This window comes from Bos javanicus, chromosome 18 (assembly GCF_032452875.1).
Source record: "Bos javanicus breed banteng chromosome 18, ARS-OSU_banteng_1.0, whole genome shotgun sequence".
NCBI classification, from domain to species: domain Eukaryota; kingdom Metazoa; phylum Chordata; class Mammalia; order Artiodactyla; family Bovidae; genus Bos; species Bos javanicus.
This window is the reverse complement of record NC_083885.1, coordinates 42354176-42375872: the sequence shown is the minus strand read 5'-3', so window position 1 is coordinate 42375872 and position 21697 is coordinate 42354176. Positions and strand designations below refer to the sequence as shown.

Sequence of the window (21697 nt, the reverse complement as noted above, 5' to 3'; positions counted from 1 at the left end):
GGATCCTTACCTACTCTCACTTCTCCACCGCCGCCCACCCCTGGGATTTTGCAGCGTCCACCAATGCTGGACATAGGTGAGAAGGCAAGCTTCTAGGGGAGGAGTGGAGGCCTAGGACGCCTGGAGTGGAGTGGAGTGGAATCTCTTCCTCCCTTTTGGGAAGCAGCCTCCAGGAGCCTAGGGTCTGTATCAAGCACTGTACTGCTTGAGAATAAGTGCCACTGGTACTTGGGAAGCTGGAGACACTTCCCCTCCCTTGAGCATTTGACAGGGAGGGACGAACCTGTTGGAGAAGCTATTCGCTGGGCCCCTGCGACAGGCTTTGAAGCTGATCTCAGCAGTTTCCTGGGGCAGGAGGACTTCTTGTATCCACGGCTGGTTCTGGATTTCTTCGAAGGATAGCCGATCTGATGGCTTCAAGGCCAAGCACCATCTAATGAGATGTTGACACTCTGAAGAGACCCGCTGCCTGAAGAAAACTTGGCCCCTAAGGCTCTCCTCATCTTGCTCAAAGGGAATATCTCCACAGACCACGTCATACAGCAGGATCCCCAGAGACCAGATGGCTGTCTGCCATGGTAGATCCACTATGGAGGATACAGCCGGGTCCCATCGAAGTCTGTGTAGAGGGTGTCCTTGAGCAGCGCCCCCGACCCGAAGTCGATGAGCTTGAGCTCGCCGCGTTTGAGGTTGGTAAGGACGTTCTCGCCCTTGATGTCTCGGTGAAGCACCCTGCAGTCGTGGCTGGGCCCCACCGCCTCCAGCACCTGCCAGAAGAAGCTGCAGGCCAGCTCCTCCTGCAGCCCTCCGGCCCCGCCCCCCTTTTCCGTGATAAAGTCAAAGAAGTCTTGCAACGGTTCCGGCCTCTCCAGGATCAGGACGAAACTGTCGGGCCTCTCAAACCAATCTAGGAGCCTAATGGATGCCGGAGAAGCCCAAGCTCACCTTCTTCAGCAGAGCCACTTTCATGGGCACTCGGGTGCCATCAGGCAGCTCTCCCCAGTGGGAAATCCGGTCCTTCTCCACGTGCTTGATGGCCACCGGCAAGTTGTCAGTGACACGGATGCCTGAGTACACCAAGCCGAAGCCGCCGCTGCCCAGGAGCGGGCCCACCTGGTACTGCGACTCCAGGGGCTCCTTCTTCTTGCCCGGAGCCAGCTTGGTGGAGTGCAGGTCGTTGCGGGGCGCGGGGCGCAAGTGGGCAAGCGAGTTGATTTTGGACAAGAGCACCCCAGCTTCCAGGATGTCGGCGTAGAGACTGTGTCTGGAGGAGCTGCAGTGGGGGCTAGGGTTGTGCCAGGAGCTGTGCCTAAGGCTGGGGCTGAGGCTGCGGCTGGCGCAGAAGGTCGAGGGCCAGTCGGAGGACGGCTGGGGGCGCTGCCGGGGCTGGAGGCTGAAGGAGGCGCCCGCAGGGTCCGGCAGCTCCGGGGCGGTGGGCGGCTCGAGGGGCTTGTGTGGCAGCGCTGCCGCACAGGGAGTGTGTAGCTGCTGCTGCTGCTGCTGCTGCCGCCGGTCCAGCCACCGCCGCCGCCGCTGCCGCCAAGTGCTCTCCGGCCTCCTCCGCCACCGTTTGATAGAATTTATAAAATGTTTTATGGAATTGACCAGAGAAGCCTTCTGGGCCTGGAGTTTTCTTTCTGGTAAGGTTTTTAATTGATGATTTCAATATCTTTCATAGGGGCATAGAGCTACTCAGATTTTCCATTTCTACCTTAGTCAGTTTTAGTAATTTATCTTTCATAAAGTCGTGGGTAATATCCCCATATTATCCTTTTAAGCCTGTAGGGTACAATGTGGTACCTCCATTTTCATTCATATTCTTGTTAATCCTTGCTTCTCATCTTTTTTCTTGATCATCAAAGCTAGAGTTTCATCAAATTTACTGATTTTTTTTAAAAGAAAACTTTTCGTTTTATTATTTTATGCCTTATTTTTTTGTTTACTCGAATTCTGATAGCTCTTATCTTTTAAAATTCCCATTTTCTTCTTTCTTTTATTTTAATTTGCTTTTCTTTTTCTAAATTTTTAAAGTGAAAGCTTAGATTTTTTTCAAATACAAGTATTTTCAAATACAAGTATTTAAAACTATAGATTCCCTTTTAAGGACTATATTCCACATGGTTTTAATCTATTATAATTTTATTTTCATTCAGGTTAAATATATTTTCTAATTTTTCCTGTGGACTTCTGCTTTGTATATAGGTTGCATAGGAGTCTTGTCCAATTTTCCAAGTACTTGATTTTCCAAATATCTGTTTTTTTATTGCTAATTTAATTCTGATTTCAGTCCTTTTAAATTTATTAGCAATTCTTTTATTGTCCAACATGTTGTCTATTTTGGTGATTATTCTCTGAATATTTGAAGATACAAACATTCTCTTAATTTGGGTAGAGTGTCTATAAATGTCAATGAAATTAAGTTGGTAGATGTTCATATCTTCTATGTCTTGATTTTCTGTCTACTTGTTCTATCAAGTATTGAATAGGAACGTTACAATCTCCAACTTTAATTTTGTCTTTTAAACTTTGTATTTTATATCGGAGTATAGCAGACGAACAATGTTATGATAGTTTCAGATGGACAGCAAAGAGATTTACACAATGTCGTTTTGTGCATTTGGAAAGCCTGTTACTGCATACATACATATCTAGGATTTGTATTTGCTTGTCTTATTCTTCTGTATCTTTGGGAAACACATTCCTTGTCCTGAAGTCTGTTTTGTCTAATAATAATATTATAACATAGATATTTATCTTTATTTATGGGTCTCTAGTTGTATTCCCTCTTTTTCTCCTAATGGTGGTCATTTATATCTTCTCTTTTTTTCCCTTGGTTAGTCTAACTAGAGGTTTATCAATTGTATTTTATCTTTTTTCCCAAATAATCAGTTTCTGGTTTTGTTGACTTTTTCTATTGTATTTTTCTGTGTGCGTGTTTCATTACTGTCACTCATTTTTTCAGGTGGAAGCTTAGATTACTGATTTGAGACCTTTATTCTAGTGTAAGCCTTTAACACAGTGGTTCTTAAATGGGGGTGGTTTTCCCACCTCTAGAGGGGACATGTGGCAAGGTCTGGATACATTTTAATTTTCTCTAGTCAGTGGGAATATATCAGTGAGTAAAATAGACAGAAAATTTCCTTATGGAATTCTCATTATAATTGGAGACATAAGCAATGAAGAAGATTAAAATATATAATGTAATGTCAGGTGGTGATGAAAATCAAAGCAGGATAAAGAAATAGAAAATGATGAATATGGGCCAATTGAGACTGGGTAGTCAAAGAAGGCTCTTCTCGCAGAGTGATATTTCAGGAGAGACCTGAATAAAATGAGGGAGGGAACCATATGAGTATCTGTGGAAATAACTTTCCATGCAGAGGAACAGCAACTGCAAAGTCCCTGAGTTGGGAGTGTGGTAACATGGAGCTTAGGGGGTGGGGTGAAAGGATAGCAAGGTGACTTATGTTGAAACCCAATGACCAAGAAGAAGCGGGTAGAAGACACTGAAAAGTGTCATGGATCAGACTGTGTTTTGCAAGCCAAGGAATGATTTTGGATTTTAATCGAAGCATCCAGGGAATGAACATTTTGAGCAGTAGACACCATGAGGATCCTGGGGGTGGCTGGTTTGAGAACGGATTGAAGGGAACAAACATGGAAATGTGGGAAATCAGCTGAAAACAAGTGAAATTATCCAGGTGAGAAGTGTTGGTGGTTTGGGCTAGAGGGATAAAAGTGGAGATGGCTGAAATTCCAGACATGTTTTGAAAGTGAATTTTAAGATTCTCTAGTGGATTGAATATGATATATTAGAGAAAGCAAGAAGCAGAGGATGACTTCAGTGTTTTTTCCTGAGGACCTGGTGGATGGAACATGGATGGAAGGGCCATTTGCTAAAATCAAAAGTTTGGTTTTGTATTTAAGCTTGCAAAGTCTATTGTTCATTCCAGTGGAGCTCTCAAGAAGTAGTTAATTATAACAAGTTAAGAGGTCAAGGAAAAATTCAGGACTGGAGATGTAAATTTGGGAGTTTCTATATAATAAAATCTATTACTGTAATTTCATACATTAACACAGTAAAACCATTTATTTCTCATAATAGCCATCAAAAGCATAAAAAAATCTATCATCATATCATGATGAAATAATAAGCTAGGGATAGAAGTAAATATCAAAAAATTACAGCAGACATACAAAGTATTGGTTAAACATAAGCACTACCTTTAAAGTTAGGAAATATAAAAATGTTTACTATTTTTTTAACTATGTGTTTTAGCCAATTAGCAAGAGAGAAAAGGGAGGAAATAAAGTTGGAAAAAACAAAAGTGCCTTTACTTGAAAATGATATGATTAACTACTTTAAATAATTCAAGAGGCTCTATTAACAATTAAGTAATCAATTAACAATACATTAATATTGATATAAGATTTCAACAGATTGGTCAGATACAAGATTAATATTCAAAAGCTTTTCTCTACACTAGCAATAACCAAGTACAATGCACTTTGTTTAAAATAACAAAAACAATCTATAAAATACAACAGCTGGGAGTATATAAGTCTAAGTTTAATGACAAAATTTCTTGGAAAATCTAACATTTAATAAATTTAGATTTGAATATAAGAGAAGGATGACTTAATGTTAATGGCTGGGAAGATCTATTTTAAAGATGTTCCTTCTCCCCCAAATTATCTAAAAATTTAATGTAATCAAATTTGCAATGAGATTATTATGGAAATCGGCAAGCAGATTCTAAAATTCAAATAGAAGATAAATGGTTGTGGACAGCCATGCGATTTTGAAAAAGATGATCAAAAGAATGAACTTTAACCATCTGATGTCAAATTTATGAAGCTCTAATCATTAAAGAAGTCAGATTTTCCTTAAGAATATACAAATAGATGGAAGAGACTAAAATATCTAGAAACAGATCTTTGTATATCTTAGAGTTATAAGATGCACTAATGTTTGAAATCAGTGGAGATAGAAAGAGGTGGTGAAGAAATTGGGAGTCCTGGTTCTACATGTTAAATAGCTAACGTATAAAACTCACAAAATGAATGTAAGATATATTAAAATCCCAGACACATATGCACACACATGAATAAAATTGTTAGCATGTAAAAAAGAATGCTAGAATTTAGTTCCATAACTATAAAAATATAGAAAAAGATGGGTAAATTTGAAATTAACACAAGTTTAAAAATGTATAGACTTAGAAAATGTCTCAAGTGAAATGTGACACTGGGAGAAAATATTTGCATCAAATATGATGAAGATAATTCTCCAAAATGCATGAGAATGCTTATAAATCAATAAGAAAATTCAAGCAATCTAATAGAATGAAAACAATAAAGAGTATTTAAATAGTTTAAAGATAGTCAACCAATTTGGAGGGCAAAGAGAAAATTTTACTCCTGTAACTGAACTTTCAGAATTTGTCATAGGGAGGCTTTAGAAATTAGCACAAGGAGATATAACCAACCATGTTTCCTGAGACCTTGTTTGCAAATAGGAAAAACGTAAATAGATGAATAATGAACACCTTAGGAAAACTGTTAAGTTAGCCATCACCTGGAATGTTATACCACATTGTAAATGTCAATACAAGTTTTTTATATTATCCTATGTAACTAGTATAATAAACAAGCGGGCTCTGTGACATAATCAAAAGGCAGCTTATTTTCTGTGAGCTATCATCTCTTTAAACTTTACTCAGCCAGGGGTATTTTTTCTCTGCCCCTGGATGATCATGACAGGAGGCCCCAGGCCGTCTGGGTCCTCTCAGGTGAAGGGGAGTCGGGGGGACTTACTCTAGAATAACAACCACTGGAGAAGAAAGTCTATAAATCTTTTCTTTCTCTTCTCTCAAGACTCTCTCATATTACTCTCCCAATGATGAAATCAGGAACTGAGATACACATTTTCCATTATGCCCATCGCATGTCCTTCGTGCAGGGTGGGGGTTGGTCTCCGACTCAGGAGTTTCTTCGGGTGTATATCAAGTTGGCATCTCAAGAGACATTAACCCATAAGAACCTCACTTTGACAATCTGCTGCTTTTTTTTTAAAAAAAGTTGACGATTGTTTCTCATTTTTTTTTCTTCTAAGCCAGAATCACTATTGCATATGCCCAGCTTGCATGCTGCCTACCCCCACAAGTCTCTTCCACCTTCCCTCCCCATCAGGATGAATCTTGTCTTTTCTCTTGCATTTGATACAGCAATATTACTGCATTTGGTATCGTGTATTAATTAGTTCTGTATGTCTTTCTCCACACCAAACTGTAAGCCTCTGGAGGGCAGAGATGGAGTCTGGTTTAGTTATGATCTCCCAGACGTATTTCATAGTGTAGGCACGCAATAAATATAATTTTAAGGCTCCTTTGACCCTCAGCCTTGGCTCAAGGAAGGGCTCAGGAAATCAGGTTTCCACAGAGTGAGTGTAAACTGAGATTGAACTTTTTAACACTCTATAGTCAGGAAATGGAACACTTCATATTAGCAGATACATTTAATAAATGGCAAATAACATCAAAGACAACATATTACATGTGCAATGTAGCATGTGTGAAGCTGAAAATGATTTTCCTGAGTGCTGGGCTCTAATCAAGTTCTCCAGTGTTGCATTAACATGGGTCCTTAAGCTTCATAGATCCTCTTGATATTTCTTAGACATTTAAGAAATGGAATAGACTCAGCCATATCCTAGCTTCGAATGCACGCAACTAATTTCCCCCTGAAACCCAAGAACATCTTCCAAACCATGATACGGATTCCTGGATTCACACCGACAAAAGAAATAAGAGCTCTGTGGAGGCGAACAAGACCCGAGTTTCCCATTCAACACCAGTGTCCCAATTTCCAAGTGCACACCCTCCTCCTAACTCATCTCTGAAAAATAGACCTGTCAAGTCCTTGGCATTTTGTTCCGGTTTGTCTGATAGTGGTTTTACTATTTTTTATCCGAGGAACTGCAAGACACATTTTTCTGTCTTCAAAGTTATTGGATATTCCTTTCTTTGCTAATGTTGGCAAAACATGAATGCTCAAGGGAGGTGCATGGGGAAGTTTGTATGGACGATGTGTTTCTTTCAAAGCTCATGGAAAAAGAATGCATTTACTGGGTTCCTTTGACCAGCCTCAGGCTCTCTGAGATTAGTTTTAGATGTATAGAATATGGCCAGGCATTGCCCATGTGGTTCTGGGCTCTGCACTTGCAGGAAAATGTCCTTTCCCCCAGGCAGGGCTTTTGTTCCATCACAGTTGTCCCAAAAGGATTAGATGAAGAAAAGAACTTTAGACAAATACGATCCACAGCAAGTTTTCTCACTGTAGGAGGTAGGGAAGCTGTGGAAAGTGGTTCTTTGTGGTCTGGGGCCAAACCTCTGTACCTTGCAGATGGTAAACAGGTGTGGTCAAGTGTGTGCCTGAAAGTCTGAAAACTAAACTCTGCAATCAAAAAACTAGTCTGGGGATTCATCTTCCAGTATCAACTCTGAGATGGATTAATCTATATTAGATATTCTCAAGGTTGGGCATCCTTTGGTGTTAATGGAACAAGCTCCCTCCTTGGGGTCCCAAGGCCTAGATTTCACCTTCAGGGTGATATTCCCTTGCTTCTGGCCTTCAAATAACCAACCTGCTTCCTGGACTGAAAATAATAATTTCCAACTCATTAGTGATTTTGCAAGCAGAAAAGATGCTGTGTATGGATGCACTTTGAAAAAATATCAGAACACTCGAAAAGCACATTTTAATATCATCCACATTAGGCTTGTCACTACTGACACAGTAATAATATCCATACTCAGTCGGCTTGCACACTGCTAACTTTTCACAATGCTTCCACAAGCTGTATCCCATCTTTTTCTTTGAATGTCACTGACATGCTCTCTGCCCAAAACTGTAGAGAGAAAGGAGAAAAATGATGGGACAAATGACAGGGATCAGATCAGATCAGTCGCTCAGTCGTGTCTGACTCTTTGCGACCCCATGAATCGCAGCACGCCAGGCCTCCCCATCCATCACCAACTTCTGAAGTTCACTCAGACTCATATCCATTGAGTCAGCAATGCCATCCAGCCATCTCATTCTCTGTCGTCCCCTTCTCCTCCTGCCCCCAATCCCTCCCAGCATCAGAGTCTTTTCCAATGAGTCAACTCTTCGCATGATGCGGCCAAAGTACTGGAGTTTCAGCTTTAGCATCATTCCTTCCAAAGAAATCCCAGGGTTAATCTCCTTCAGAATGGACCAGTTGGATCTCCTTGCAGTCCAAGGGACTCTCAAGAGTCTTCTCCAACACCACAGTTCAAAAGCATCAATTCTTCGGCACTCAGCCTTCTTCACAGTCCAACTCTCACATCCATACATGACCACAGGAAAAACCATAGCCATGACTAGATGGACCTTTGTTGGCAAAGTAATGTCTCTGCTTTTCAATATGCTATCTAGGTTGGTCATAACTTTCCTTCCAAGGAGTAAGCGTCTTTTAATTTCATGGCTGCAATTACCATCTGCAGTGATTTTGGAGCCCAGAAAAATAAAGTCTGACACTGTTTCCACTGTTTCGCCATCTATTTCCCGTGAAGTGGTGGGACCGGATGCCATGATCTTCGTTTTCTGAATGTTGAGCTTTAAGCCAACTTTTTCACTCTCCGCTTTCACTTTCATCAAGAGGCTTTTGAGTTCCTCTTCACTTTCTGCCATAAGGGTGGTGTCATCTGCATATCTGAGGTTATTGATATTTCTCCCGGCAATCTTGATTCCAGTTTGTGTTTCTTCCAGTCCAGCGTTTCTCATGATGTAGGGTCAAAAAGATCACCTGTATTATTGGGGAGATGGAGCTAGCTATGTGTGACTATTTACAACATGCTCATTTTATTTAACTAATAGAGTTTATGTGAATCAGGAACGAATATGCCTCTGCTCTTTGGGTGAACAGATGGAGGCCAATTCAACTATTCCATTCTTGAAACTTCCCTGTGGTCCAGTGGTTAGGACTTGGTGCTTTCACTGCTGAGGGTCCAGGTTCAATCCCTAGTCAGGGAACTAGGATCCCACAAGCTGCCTGATGTGGCAAAAAAATTCTGTTCTTAGATCAGAAGCTTCTCTATTTCTATTTAAAACCTGTGATCGCCAACCCTAGAAGGTCTCCCAGTGCTAGACTCCTCTGCTAGATCTCTCAGATTAACTTGCTTTCTCATTCTTAGAGATGTATTTCGGAACATGCCTGCTCCCTTCAAATGTTTGATTTACCCACTTCAGCAGATGGCACCTCCTCCTGAGAAGGTAGAAAATATCACACTGGGGCAATGCATCCTGAGGCTAAGTCCCTAGTTACCTACCTCTGCACAGATCCTCCCCCTCCTTCATCCTCCCACCTCTACTGTGGGGTTGAGAATGCTCTCCCTTCTGTCTGAAGTAGATTCTCTATTCCCTCACCACCAAGACGTTGGGCCCCATCCCAACTATCAGTACATTTATAGGAACCAATGCTATGTATTAACTATCCCTTCCCTTTCTTATCTCTGCAACTACTCTTTCCCCGCACTGGGACCTTCTTATTGGGGTGAACATACTCAAAATTCCTAAATTAAGACAAGCAAGCAAGCAAATAAAATGCACCTCTCTGGATTCCACATCTCCCATCAGCTCCTAACCTATTGCTAGTGTCTCAGCCACAGACAAACTGGAGGAAAGAATGGCCTCTGGTTTTGCAAAGAAGTACAGACCATCTATGTCATCGACACTGTTTTGTTCTCCTTTCCTCACCCCCCTCAACCCCCATTCACAATGAAGTTCGCTGTATTGGTTTCTGGCCACATCACTCTACCAACAGTATCATTGTTTATCAGTGACTTCCATGTCCCTGAATTCAATGGCTGCTTTGAATTCTTCTTTTTTATTTTAAATTGATTGATTTTTAATTGAAGGATAATTACTTTATAGAATTGTGTTGGTTTCTGCCAAACATAGGTACCCATATGTCCCCTCCCTCCCACGTCCCTCCCCATCCCATCCCTCTAGGTTGTTCCAGGGCCCTGGTTTGAGTTCCCTGAGTCATACAGAAAATTCCCATTGGCTATATATTTTACATATGGTAATGTATGTTTCCCTGTTATTCTCTCCATACATCCCACCCTCTCCTTCCTCCCCCCACCCCATGTCCATAAGTCTGTTCTCTATGTCTGTCTTCCCTTCATCCTTAACAGCGCTGGGCACTGGGAACCACAGCCACAGCATTGAAACCACCTCTTCCTTTGGATTCTTTGATGGCATATCCACTTGGTTCTCTGTCTGTTGGTCTACAATTTCCTTTTCAGTCTCTTAGAAGGCTCATTGTTTTCTGTTCAACTGTGAGATGCCAGAGTTGTCCAAGACATTTCTTACTCCTTATTTTTCCTTTGGCAATCTCTTTTATTGTTGAGCTTCCGTACTCTTATCTGCAATGATTACCCCTCTGCCAAGCACTAGATTCATATTTCTGGCTAATTCCCATCTTAAATTAAATAGTCCAAATGTGCTCTATACTCAGTGTGTTCAAAAGAAAACTTGACCCTCATCTCTAGTTTCTCATTTCTTCGGAAGTCACCCCTACCTTCTGCTGCTGCTGCTGCTAAGTCACTTCAGTCTTGTCCGACTCTGTGTGATCCCATAGACGGCAGCCTGTCAGGCTCCCCGTCCCTGGGATTCTCCAGGCAAGAACACTGGAGTAGGTTGCCATTTCCTTCTCCAATGCATGAAAGTGAAAAATGAAAGTGAAGTCGCTCAGTCGTGTTTGATTCTTAGCGACCCCATGGACTGCAGCCTACCAGACTCCTCTGTCCATGGGATTTTCCAGGAAAGAGTCCTGGAGTGGGGTGCAGTTGCCTTCTCCCCCTACCCTCAACCAGCTATAAAAGAGAATTTGGGTTCTCCTGAACTCTCTTTCTCTGGTATCCATATCCAAATTATTGCCAAGACTCAATGTCCTGTCTCCTAATCTATATGGAATATGGACTCTTCGTGTCCAGTTCAATCAACCAACTTCAAGTTACCACCTCCTTCTATTGACTGTGCAGTAACTATCAACTAACCTGTCCTTACTCCTCCATTTTCTGTGATGTATTCAGAGTAATCTTCGCAAATGGAAACCATGGTGATAGAATAACACTATTTCCTTCTCCTCCTGACTTTAACCCATTCAGTCAGGCATTTAATATTCAATGCTCAGGGGATAAAAAATAGCACTCAGAGAAGAATACAAAGGTAAAATTCTAGTTGTTGAGAATCCAAAGTTCAGCCTCAGGGAGATGGAAAGGAGTTACGTGTGTAGACAATAGATTTGGAAGAATTCCTATAGATAAAAGAAAAATTTCCTATATCCTGAGCTGAAAATAATTCTTGAGGTGGAGGATATGGGTGGAGATGAATAACAAGGGACTTGAAACAAAAGGACCAGACCTTCAGGGCCCAGGAATATGGAATAGCAGGTACTCAACCTCTTCTTATGCAATCCACACTCATGGCTGATGACCAAGAAGCCCTCCGGTCTCCACCCAAGCCAGGACAAAACTGCCCCACCCTGAAGAGGAGCTATAGAAATCTCTTCCCAGTAGATGCAGCAGCATCCGCTAAGCTTCCGTCCCACTGGGGTCAGCATTGCCTGTTGACCAACAACGGGAGAGACACACTTCCAATTGGGGCTTTGCTAGGTTGTATCTGGCTCGTCTGTTGAAAGCAAACCCTCTTTGAAGACCTACAGAACTCCTAAACTCTTGCAATGAATGAAGGTGAGGCTCTGGAGCCTGGATCATGGTGACACAGTGGAGATAACAGCATAGTAAAAGCCTTGACAAAAGAAACTGCTCTCACTGTTTTGCTTAACGCCACTTCAAGAATTCTCAAACTCTTAGCATGGCCTTTGGGGCCCAGAATGATCCAGCCCCTGCTGACACACCCTGTCTTGCCCTAATCTTTTCCTTGCCATTTCACCTCCTTATTTAATGCTATATGAGCCACCAGACTTTGTCCAGGATCCCACCCTATTAACCTCTGTCAGCTCCATGTCACCCCCAAAAGGGAGCCATCCTTCATGCCCTGTGGCTAAGTCAGATTCTCCTTCTACCCCCAACACTACTTTCATGGACTCAAGTCCTATCTTTAACTCCTTTTCCAATTTGACATTCATCAGTGTGGTGATTTGATATACAGGTATTCCTCCAACTAGACTGGGTTCTCCATGAGCTACTTTTAAAGATTTTTTGGTCTCTGCTTTATATATATTCACCATCTCTGCCTTAAATCTTAATTCAGTCCAGTTCAGTTCAGTCCAGTCGCTCAGTTGTGTCCGACTCTTTGCGACCCCATGAATCGCAGGACGCCAGGCCTCTCTGTCCATCACCAACTCCTGGAGTTCACTCAGACTCATGTCCATTGAGTCAGTGATGCCATCCAGCCATCTCATCCTCTGTCATCCCCTTCTCCTCCTGCCCCCAATTCCTCCCAGCATCAGAGTCTTTTCCAATGAGTCAACTCTTCGCATGAGGTGGCCAAAGTACTGGAGTTTCAGCTTCAGCATCATTCCCTTAAACCTTAGTACCCTTGGTCAAATCAGACTTCTCCATGAGTCAGTTCCTGGAGGGTTTTGTCTTATTTCATGCAGCTGGGAGGAAGATGGATGAACAATTTGTAAACTGTAAAGTGCTAACCAGATGTGCAGGACAGTGCTACCCATTTGGTGAGCAGCTCGTTCCCATCTTGACAGCTCCTTGTTAGCCGCCTTCTCCAGGACCTTTCCCCCCGACTGTCTTTTATCCGTAAAGTCTGTTGTCTGGGAATATCAGGAATTCAGTCTTCAGACTCACTTGCCACGTTCCTTTTTTCAGGCTACCATTGGTTAATGCTTTTTGCTTTGATGTTTTGTTTTACTGGTGAGCGCAACAAGCCACCATTGAGCACGCCGTGCTCCATGAGGTTTTATTGTCTTGCATTGTTTACGCCTTGTCTGTGACAGGTACTAGCAGCACTTACCACCCTGTGATTTTCCAGCAGTGAAAATAATAGAGGAATTGCATACAGGTAAAATAATTAGTGGTTTAAAAAAAATGAATACAATTTGTCACACAGAGTATTAGCCTTTTTTTTCCCCCTCTGGTGTAAGTGTCAGTTTCTTGGGTTACCAAGACAGATTACGCAGAATTTTATCCTTTTACCTATGAATTAGTATTTCCCAGTTGCTCCCTGACATTGGGTGGTCCAGACTCTGCAGGTTGGGGTGTCCAGACCCAGTGGATCAGAGTTACTGCCAACAACCTACGTGTTTTTAACAAATTCTGGCCCACTTAGTTTTATTTATTTACTTTATTGAAGTATAGTTGATTTAAAATGTTGTGTTAATTTCTATTGTACAGAGAACTGATTCAGATATATATATACACATATATACCTTCTTTTTCATATTCTTTTCCATTATGGTTTCTTGTAGGATATTGAATTTAGTTTCCTGTGATATACAGTAGGATCTTGTTGCTTATCCATCCTACATATAATAGTTTGCAACTGCGAATCCCGAACTCCCAGTCCATCCCTGTTTTGCCTCTGTTTGCCTTCCTCAAAGAAGGCAGCATGGATATAAGCACACTTCTCCTCTTGTGTGTTTATCTCCCTCAGCCATGGCACGGTGACGATGACTCTCTCCTGCCTCTCTTTGGGGTGAAGACAGAATGGGGAGAATGGCAGAACTCAAAGAACTCTTGGAAATTTTGCCTGATCTCGATTCAAAAAAGGAAAAACCAGCCAACAAAAAGATGGCCGATTAAAATTGAATTTCAGATAAATAGTGAGTAAACTCTTAGTACATGCATGTCCCATGAAATATTTGGGACATACTTATACTAAAGAATTATTCATTGCTTATCTGAAATTCAAATTTAGCTGAGTGTCCTAGTTTACCTGGCAATTCAAATCCAACCCCCTCCATTTCAAAGGTGAGACTATGAATATTGTAGTTGGGGGCTATTTCTAAGATCTCTCAAATTCACGCTGAGTCTGACTTTGAGGATTTTCAACTTTATTTTCTCCCTCTCCGCACCTGCAGAACGCTTTCAGTGCACTTGGGGATGCTTTGCTAAAGTAGGGGGAGGAGGTGGAACCCATTGGAAAGTGGGTTTCCTATACCTATGTTTCAACATCCCTGAGCTGGGGAGTGAGAAAGAGACATTGTATTTTATTATTGATTGAAATATACTTGATATACTATATTGTGTTAGTTTCAGGTGTACAGCAAAGTGATTCAGTTTTAATTTTTCAGGTTATATTCCATTATAGGTTATACCCTATTATATGATGTTGTCTATACCCTGTGCTATGCAGTGAATCTTTGTTGCTTATCTATTTTATGTACAGCAGTTCATGTCTCTTACTACCATACTCTTCATTTTTTCCTCCCTGTAATTTTTTAAAATTATTATTATTATTTAATTTATTTAAATTGGAGGCTAATTACTTTACAATATCATAGTGGTTTTTGCCATACATTGACATGAATCAGCCATGGGTGTACATGTGTTCCCCATCCTGAACCCCCTCTCACCTCCCTCCCCATCCCATCCCTCTGGGTCATCCCAGTGCACCAGCCCTGAGCACCCTGTCTCATGCATCGAACCTGGACTGGCGATCTGTTTCACATATGGTAATATACATGTTTCGTGCTATTCTCTCAAATCATCCCACCCTCGCCTTCTCCCACAGAGTCCGAAATGGCTAAGATTCTGTTAACTACTCTGCCCACGGCTCCCTTCCGCGACACAGAGCCCCTCCCTACAAGTGCTTCTGTTCCCATGGTGGTATCCTCATCTCACAATGCCTCATCTAGTCTCTCTACTCTGGCAGAGACACCCCTCCACTTCTTCTTCTTCTTCTTCCTTAAGAATGTGTCAACTTCATCCTCAACACTTTTGGAAATTGGAAATAGCAAAGCCTTGCCTCCCCTTTTATCCTTGAAGGGATTAGAATATTCACGCTGGGACTCAGAGAAGAGAGAAGGGGATGAGTGTGGCTTCAAGGCAGGGAGTGTGGCTTCTCCCTCTTTTAGGGAGACGGGGAGCTAGGAATAACTCACCATTCACAAACATTCCCCTCGGCTCTACCCTGTGTCAACAGTGTTCAGAAAATGTGGGGCACAACACCCACCCACACAGCCCTGGGCCACCAGTGGGGTTGATTACCATCTTAGTTGAAGAATATTTTAGGAAGCTGAAGAGGCCAGGTATGTGTCTTGTATTTATACATAAATATGTATATAAGCAAAAAATCCCAGCTCTAATTATCACCACCCTACTTCCTCATAATAAATAAGAAACTGCTCTCATGACAGAGCAAACCTGGCAGAAAGCAACCAAGGTGATAAACCAAAGTTTGGAAGACCAGGTAGCATTTCCCTTGAAAGACTGGCCAAGAGTGACCCAGAGGCACAGTTAGGGACAGAAGATTCGTAACGTGGCAGGGTATGGGGATTTAGGGTTCTCTTTCTTGTCAAAAAGAGGAAGAAAAGAAAAAAAAATATATATATATATAGTAAAATAACAGAAGCCAGGGTGTTCATGCCACTGCTACAATTTGCTGTGCCTTTTTGCCATGCAGCATGGTGGCTGCTTGCTGGTAGGTGATGATGAATTATTATGGCTGGAGGATGGTCAGAAAGGGGGACCATCCACAGTCCCCCCACTCCCTATTCACATTGCATTGGTGTTCCAAGTCATGGGAATGACAGAATAAAAAGAGATTAGAGGCATAAGTCTAGGAAAGGAGGAAATAAGTGGGAATGTTCCTGGCCTGGGCTTTGTGGGGCCAGTCATGCAGGGCATGACACAAAGAAGAAAGGTTCACTGATGGCCAGAGAAGGGGCTTTAGGGTTTTTGAGACAGAGAGGGCTGTCTCTTGCCAGCCGTGGGAGGGAGAGGCAAGGATCTTTATCATGATTTGTGAGAAGTCTTCATTTCAACAATTGCTTTTAACTTAAAGACACTCACCTAAGACCCTGGAAGAGTTCCTTGGATCTAAGCACTTCCCCTTGTGCGGGATCGGCTGTGGACTTTGAGGTCCTGCTGATACAGTCCTGATACCTAAGTCCAGCCTATGTTCATCCTCTCTACTTCCTTGCATGGGAGAGAGCAGGCATCCCAGGCTGTTTGGCCCTCACCAACATTACACCATGTTTTGGATGAGCGGTGGAATTGATGAGTTCCCTTCTAGCCAGCAATAGATGGGAGACACCAGATGCCCACTACTGTCTCTTCTCTTCCTCCAAATTCACATCTGCCTTCTCCTTGATTGAGAAAGCCTATCACCCAGCCAGTCCCTGGAATGGTTAATTCCTGAAATACTACTGAACGGAGTCTGAAGGAGAGGGTGTGCCACGGGCTGCGTGTGGGAGACATGTGCGTGCACACGTGCACTGCATACATGCAGATATGCTGTGGCAGGTGTGTGTACATGCGTATACATAGAGTCAGACATTCGCTCTGCCTGCATTCAAGGGGGAGAATGTTGCAGAGTATGCTTGCCATGAATTTTTGATCTGGTGCTCTATGCCATTATCACAAAATGAATATTGGTGAATCTCACTTTAACTTAGGGATCATTCCAGGATAAAAATGCCATTCATCAGAATTTTGGAGAGGAAAGTTCCCATGGCAATCCATTCGCTGGGATGGAGACGTATGGGCCTGAGCAGTGGAAATTGAAAAACCGTGTTAAGTGGTTGAAGAGCCTCCAGCAGGAGATGGGGACCGGCCACTTGGGCAGTGCTGTCAGTGGGTGTTGCGGGAGAATAAAAGCCTCAGTGCACAGCCTCAGGGAGGGGGCTCTGACAACACAGATGAGTGTCTGTGTCCTCCTTTGACCTGTGGAGGCAGGGGTGTGAGACCGCAGAGGTGCCGTCATGGGATGGAGTGAGCCTGGGGGCGCCAGCAGGCCTCCTGCTCCCCTGTGAATGAGGGCAGGGCTGGAGGGCTAAGGTGAGACGGAGGGTACAGGTTCCAAGTTCCAGTGATCCCAGCAGATGAGTGCGGGGTGGGAGACGAAAGGCTGTTGCAGTAATGAGGCAGAGGAGGCAGACTGGTGTACAAATTGTCACACGAGACCACTCAACTCCCTAAAGGTAAGAACACTCCAGCTGAGAGACAAGTGGCCAAGGAAGCTGAAAGTTGTCAGGGGTGAGGTGGGGTAGTGAGCCCACAGCAGGCTGCAGATGCTCAGGCCATTTTGGTGGAGAACCTTCCACATGCCTGTGGCTGCATGACCTGCAACTGAATCCCATTTCTGGAGACAGGCATGGAAATAAGGGAATCAGCAGACTACATTCAGCAGGATGCTTTTTGGGCAGGTGGCCGGAACCTGAAATACAGGGAATTCCTTAACATTTATAACTAAAAGGATAGCGGCAGTGCTGCCTGTAGGCCCAACTGCCTCAGGTCTGGGATAGGGTTTTCAGACCAAGCCCTGTCCATTTCTCATCTCTGGTAAAAGGATGACTGCAACTGCCCCAGCATATCTGCCCACTCTCCAGTGTAGCCTGGGGTAGAAGGAGAGAAAGCCTCTGACCAGCATTCCCACAGACAACTTGCTTACATCTCATTGGCTCTAACTGGGTCACATGTCTAATTCTAAACCAATCACTGTGGAGAGGTGAATGCAAAGTACTGGTTGCCTGAAACATGGTCTCGTAATTCACCTCTGAGCTTGTATGGGACAACTTCAGGAGAAGTACCAAGAGTGTTGGTAAAGGGAGTTTCTCAAAGGTAAAACTAGGAAATTGGGTAACATTTCCAAGCAAAGGGTGAATGGATATAAAGGAGGAAGAACATGAAGTGGGCACCCAGGGACATGGCTGTGGTCCCAGCTCCATCACAGAGTGTCCATGTGAGCCTTGGTGACCTTCTGGACCCATTTCCCATCCAAGATGACCACTGAAATCCCTTTCAGCTCTATCCCTGACTCCTCTCAGATCCCAGGTGAAAATTCATGAGAACACTATGTTTAGCAAGGGTGGCTATGTTATACTTCAAAGGCCTCTTAGAAAGTCATTCTTAAAATAAAACTTAAAAAAAAAAAGGGCAATGGATCTCTCCCAAACTGTAGGAAACATGGTCCTTTGTTCTTTAAGAGAAACAAAAGGCTGATGGATTACTAATGAATTGTGGGGTGATGGTGATGGCAATTTTTTCAACACCAAAAGTCAGCAAGGACTTTGGGTGAAACTGTAAGTCTGTGATTTCCAAATCTGTTGAGAATAATGGTGTGCAAGTAATATAGAACAGAACAGAAATAATAATAAATGCTCTTTTAAAATAAGATTTCTCTGGTTTGTTTTCATCTGGGGAGATGGCACTCTGAGAGGGGATCTTATGGCCTCAGCTCCTCCATCAGGTCCTTGGTGCCTAGAGAAGATCTGAATCCTGCCGGTTTCTTCTGCAGACACTGTTTGGTACTGGAAACAAAGGAAATGAGCCTTGTGCTTCTGCAGCTTTTAGTCTAACACCCATCAATCAATAATTCCTCTAAGAAAAGTGTGATGAGTTTGATGGGCACTGCCCTTCTTGTGTCAAAGGGACCTAAGTTAGACTGGAGAATCCATGGTGTTCTCCCCAGGGAAGTGCCATTTAACCTGATACGGATGGAAAGAGATTGACCAGAGAAAGAGGAGAGAGGAAGCCTTCTGAAATACAAAGGGAATGGAAGGGAAGGAGCTTGGGAATTCTGAACCCAAGTTAGTGTGGGTGGGTGTGATGAGTGTGCAGAGAGAGAGAAAGTGATGGGAAGGGAGGTGGAGACTTGGGTAGAGGCAGTATTGTTGAGGCCCTTACCAACCAAGCAAAGGACTCTGAAGCTTATCCCAATAGTGATGGGAAGCCAGAGAAAAAGTTTGTTTTCTTACACCTATTTTTTGTGTAGGGGAGTGACTTGATCAGAATAGCATTTTAAAAAGATTATATTGCATGGAGAAATGCAACCTGATTTATGTTTTAAAAGACTGTGCTGGCTTCTCGGTTGTAGAGGAGCAAGAGAAAAAGGAAGGAGACCAGCAAGAGGCTGCATCAATTGTTGGGATGAAATATGAATGGAAGAGTGTGTATAAATCACTTATCTGATAAGGTATCACTAGGCTGAGCGCCGAAGAACTGATGCTTTTGAACTGTGGTGTTGGAGAAGACTCTTGCGAGTCCCTTAGACTGCAAGGAGATCCAACCAGTCCATTCTGAAGGAGATCAGCCCTGGGATTTCTTTGGAGGAATGATGCTGAAGCTGAAACTCCAGTACTTTGGCCACCTCATACGAAGAGCTCACTCACTGGAAAAGACTCTGATGCTGGGAAGAATTGAGGGCAGGAGGAGAAGGGGATGCCAGAGGATGAGATGGCTGGATGGCATCACTGACTCGATGGACGTGAGTCTGAGTGAACTCCGGGAGTTTGTGATGGACAGGGAGGCCTGGCGTGCTGTGATTCATGGGGTCGCAAAGAGTCGGACACGACTGAGCAACTGAACTGAACTGAAACTGAACTGAAACTTGGGTCTGCTTGTCTGATGCACAGCAAAGTCAATCCACTGACACTGGGGTGTGGTGAAGGAAAGTACAACGTTTATTGCAGGGTGACAATCAAGGAGAAAAGACATCTACAGCTCAGAAGACCTGAACTCCTGATGGCTTTTGAGGAAGGGGTTTTCAAGACAACTGTAGGGATGAGAGACATGGGGTCTGTGATCAGCTCCTGTACATTCTTCTGATTGGCTGGTGGTGAGGTAGTATGGTGAGATTTTGGGAATCTTAATCATCAATTTTCTGATTCCAAGGGGCCTGAGGTCTATGTGCTGGTGGTCAGCAAGTGTCAGCTTCCTTCACCTGGTAACAAGGGGTGTGGTCTCAGTTTCTGCAAAACTACTCAAGTATACACATCAGGATATTATCTATAGGTTGTGAGATGGAACTAAGTGTCCTTGACTTTGTTTCATGGTTAAACTATTATTATTTTGTCTTTCTTAACTACTTTCCTTTGTTTCTGTATTTTCTTACTTCTCTAGCTATTAACTGATTAAATTTTCTCTTAGGAAAGGGAAGGCATAGGAGGCTAAAGTTTTTCTATAAATAAGAAGCCATGGACCAAGGGGGCTGTCCCCAGGAAGGTCCTGCAGAATCCTGCTTAGTTTCAAAGAGAATTGTATCAAAAATATATAAAAAGCCATTATAATTCAATAATAAAAGCTAACTCAATTAAAAATAGGCAAAGGATCTAAAGAGACTTTCCTACAAAGAAAATACAAGTGACTGACAAGCACACAGAAAGATGCTCAGCAACCTCAGTCACTGTGTGGTTGGCACGGCTTCTGTGCTCACTCTGTCCAACTCTTTGTGACCCCATGGACTGTAGCCCACCAGGCTCCTCTGCCCGTTGAATTTTCCAGTCATGAATACTGGAAGGGGTTGCCATTTCCTACTTCAGGGGGTCTTCCTGAGTCAGGGATTAAACCCATGTCTCTTACATTGGCAGGCAGATTCTTTACCACTGTGCCACCTGGGAAGCCCCATTAGTCACTAGGGAAATGCAAATCAAATTACAGTGCTTTCCAACCCAATAAATTGATTATACACTTAACTCTGCCCAGACTCCCTCAGTGATTCAGAGTACTGAGAGGATAAAGTCCAGATTCCCTAAAACATTAGACTGTATGGACGCTACCTCTGCCTTTCCAGGTCTAGCTTCCATCCCTTCCCCACAAAACCACTCCATAAATTCTTGATAATTCACTGGCTGCATCCCACTCTGGACTTGGCATTGCTTTGCAGGTCCACTGTGGAGAGCCGGGTCAGATGTCTCCTGACCTAAGCACCTTTCTCTGACCCAGGCTTGGAGGCTCCTCTCTATGCATCCCAGCACTGTCATGCTCTGAGCTGTAGATTTGTTGCCAATTTCTGCTTCCAACCCACTCTGGGAAGGCTTGGAGGGCAGTTTCTGGTCCCGGAGCTGTGTTCCTCACAGAGGGTCAGGCGGGAACCAGTGGTCAGTGAGGATGCCTGGGTCTACATCCTTTTGAACTCCTGTCGCTCTGTGGCACTGGCCTCATCCTGGTCTCCTCCCACTGGCAGCCAAGAGCCTGAGGTGCTGCAGAGGTGGGACTGGCCAGAGTGTGAGCAGGACGCTTCCTGGAGGTTGGGTGGAGAAGCCATGGGTGGCAGATGCAGGGTTAGTCTTTTGGGAAACAAAGGGTCCTAGAACAGCAACACAGTCAAAGAAACAGGACGGGATGTGTGAAAGAGAGACAAGCTTGAGCCTTAGGGCTTGCTTCTCCTGGGAGAGAGGGCTGGGGACTGTTTAACTGCCATCTCCTCAGCCGTGTGGAATTACTGTGAGGCAGGAGATTATTCTGCCTCACTTGACGGGTAACTGTCACTGTTCATCTCCTAATCACAACTGCCTTGCACATCCACGTGTTTCACAGGTAGTTGCCTCCTCATCCTTCACAGCACACTTCTACTGCTATTAACCCTCCTTGGCATTCCCCCAGGGAAGTCGTGGGTCTGCACCCCCACGGCATCTTTCACATCTGCACCCCGACCCACGTTTACATCTGGACCTTGGTTGTACTTTATTCCTAGATGGGGAGACCCCTAGGGTTCAGGGGCAGCATCTCATCCCATGGTGCTACCCCTACTT

General features: G+C 43.5%; 1 pseudogene; it reads right to left on the bottom strand.

The window, feature by feature from the left end:
- Positions 1 to 189: 189 nt before the first annotated feature.
- Positions 190 to 21441, bottom strand: LOC133229902 (serine/threonine-protein kinase pim-1-like; annotated as a pseudogene).
- Positions 21442 to 21697: the final 256 nt, after the last annotated feature.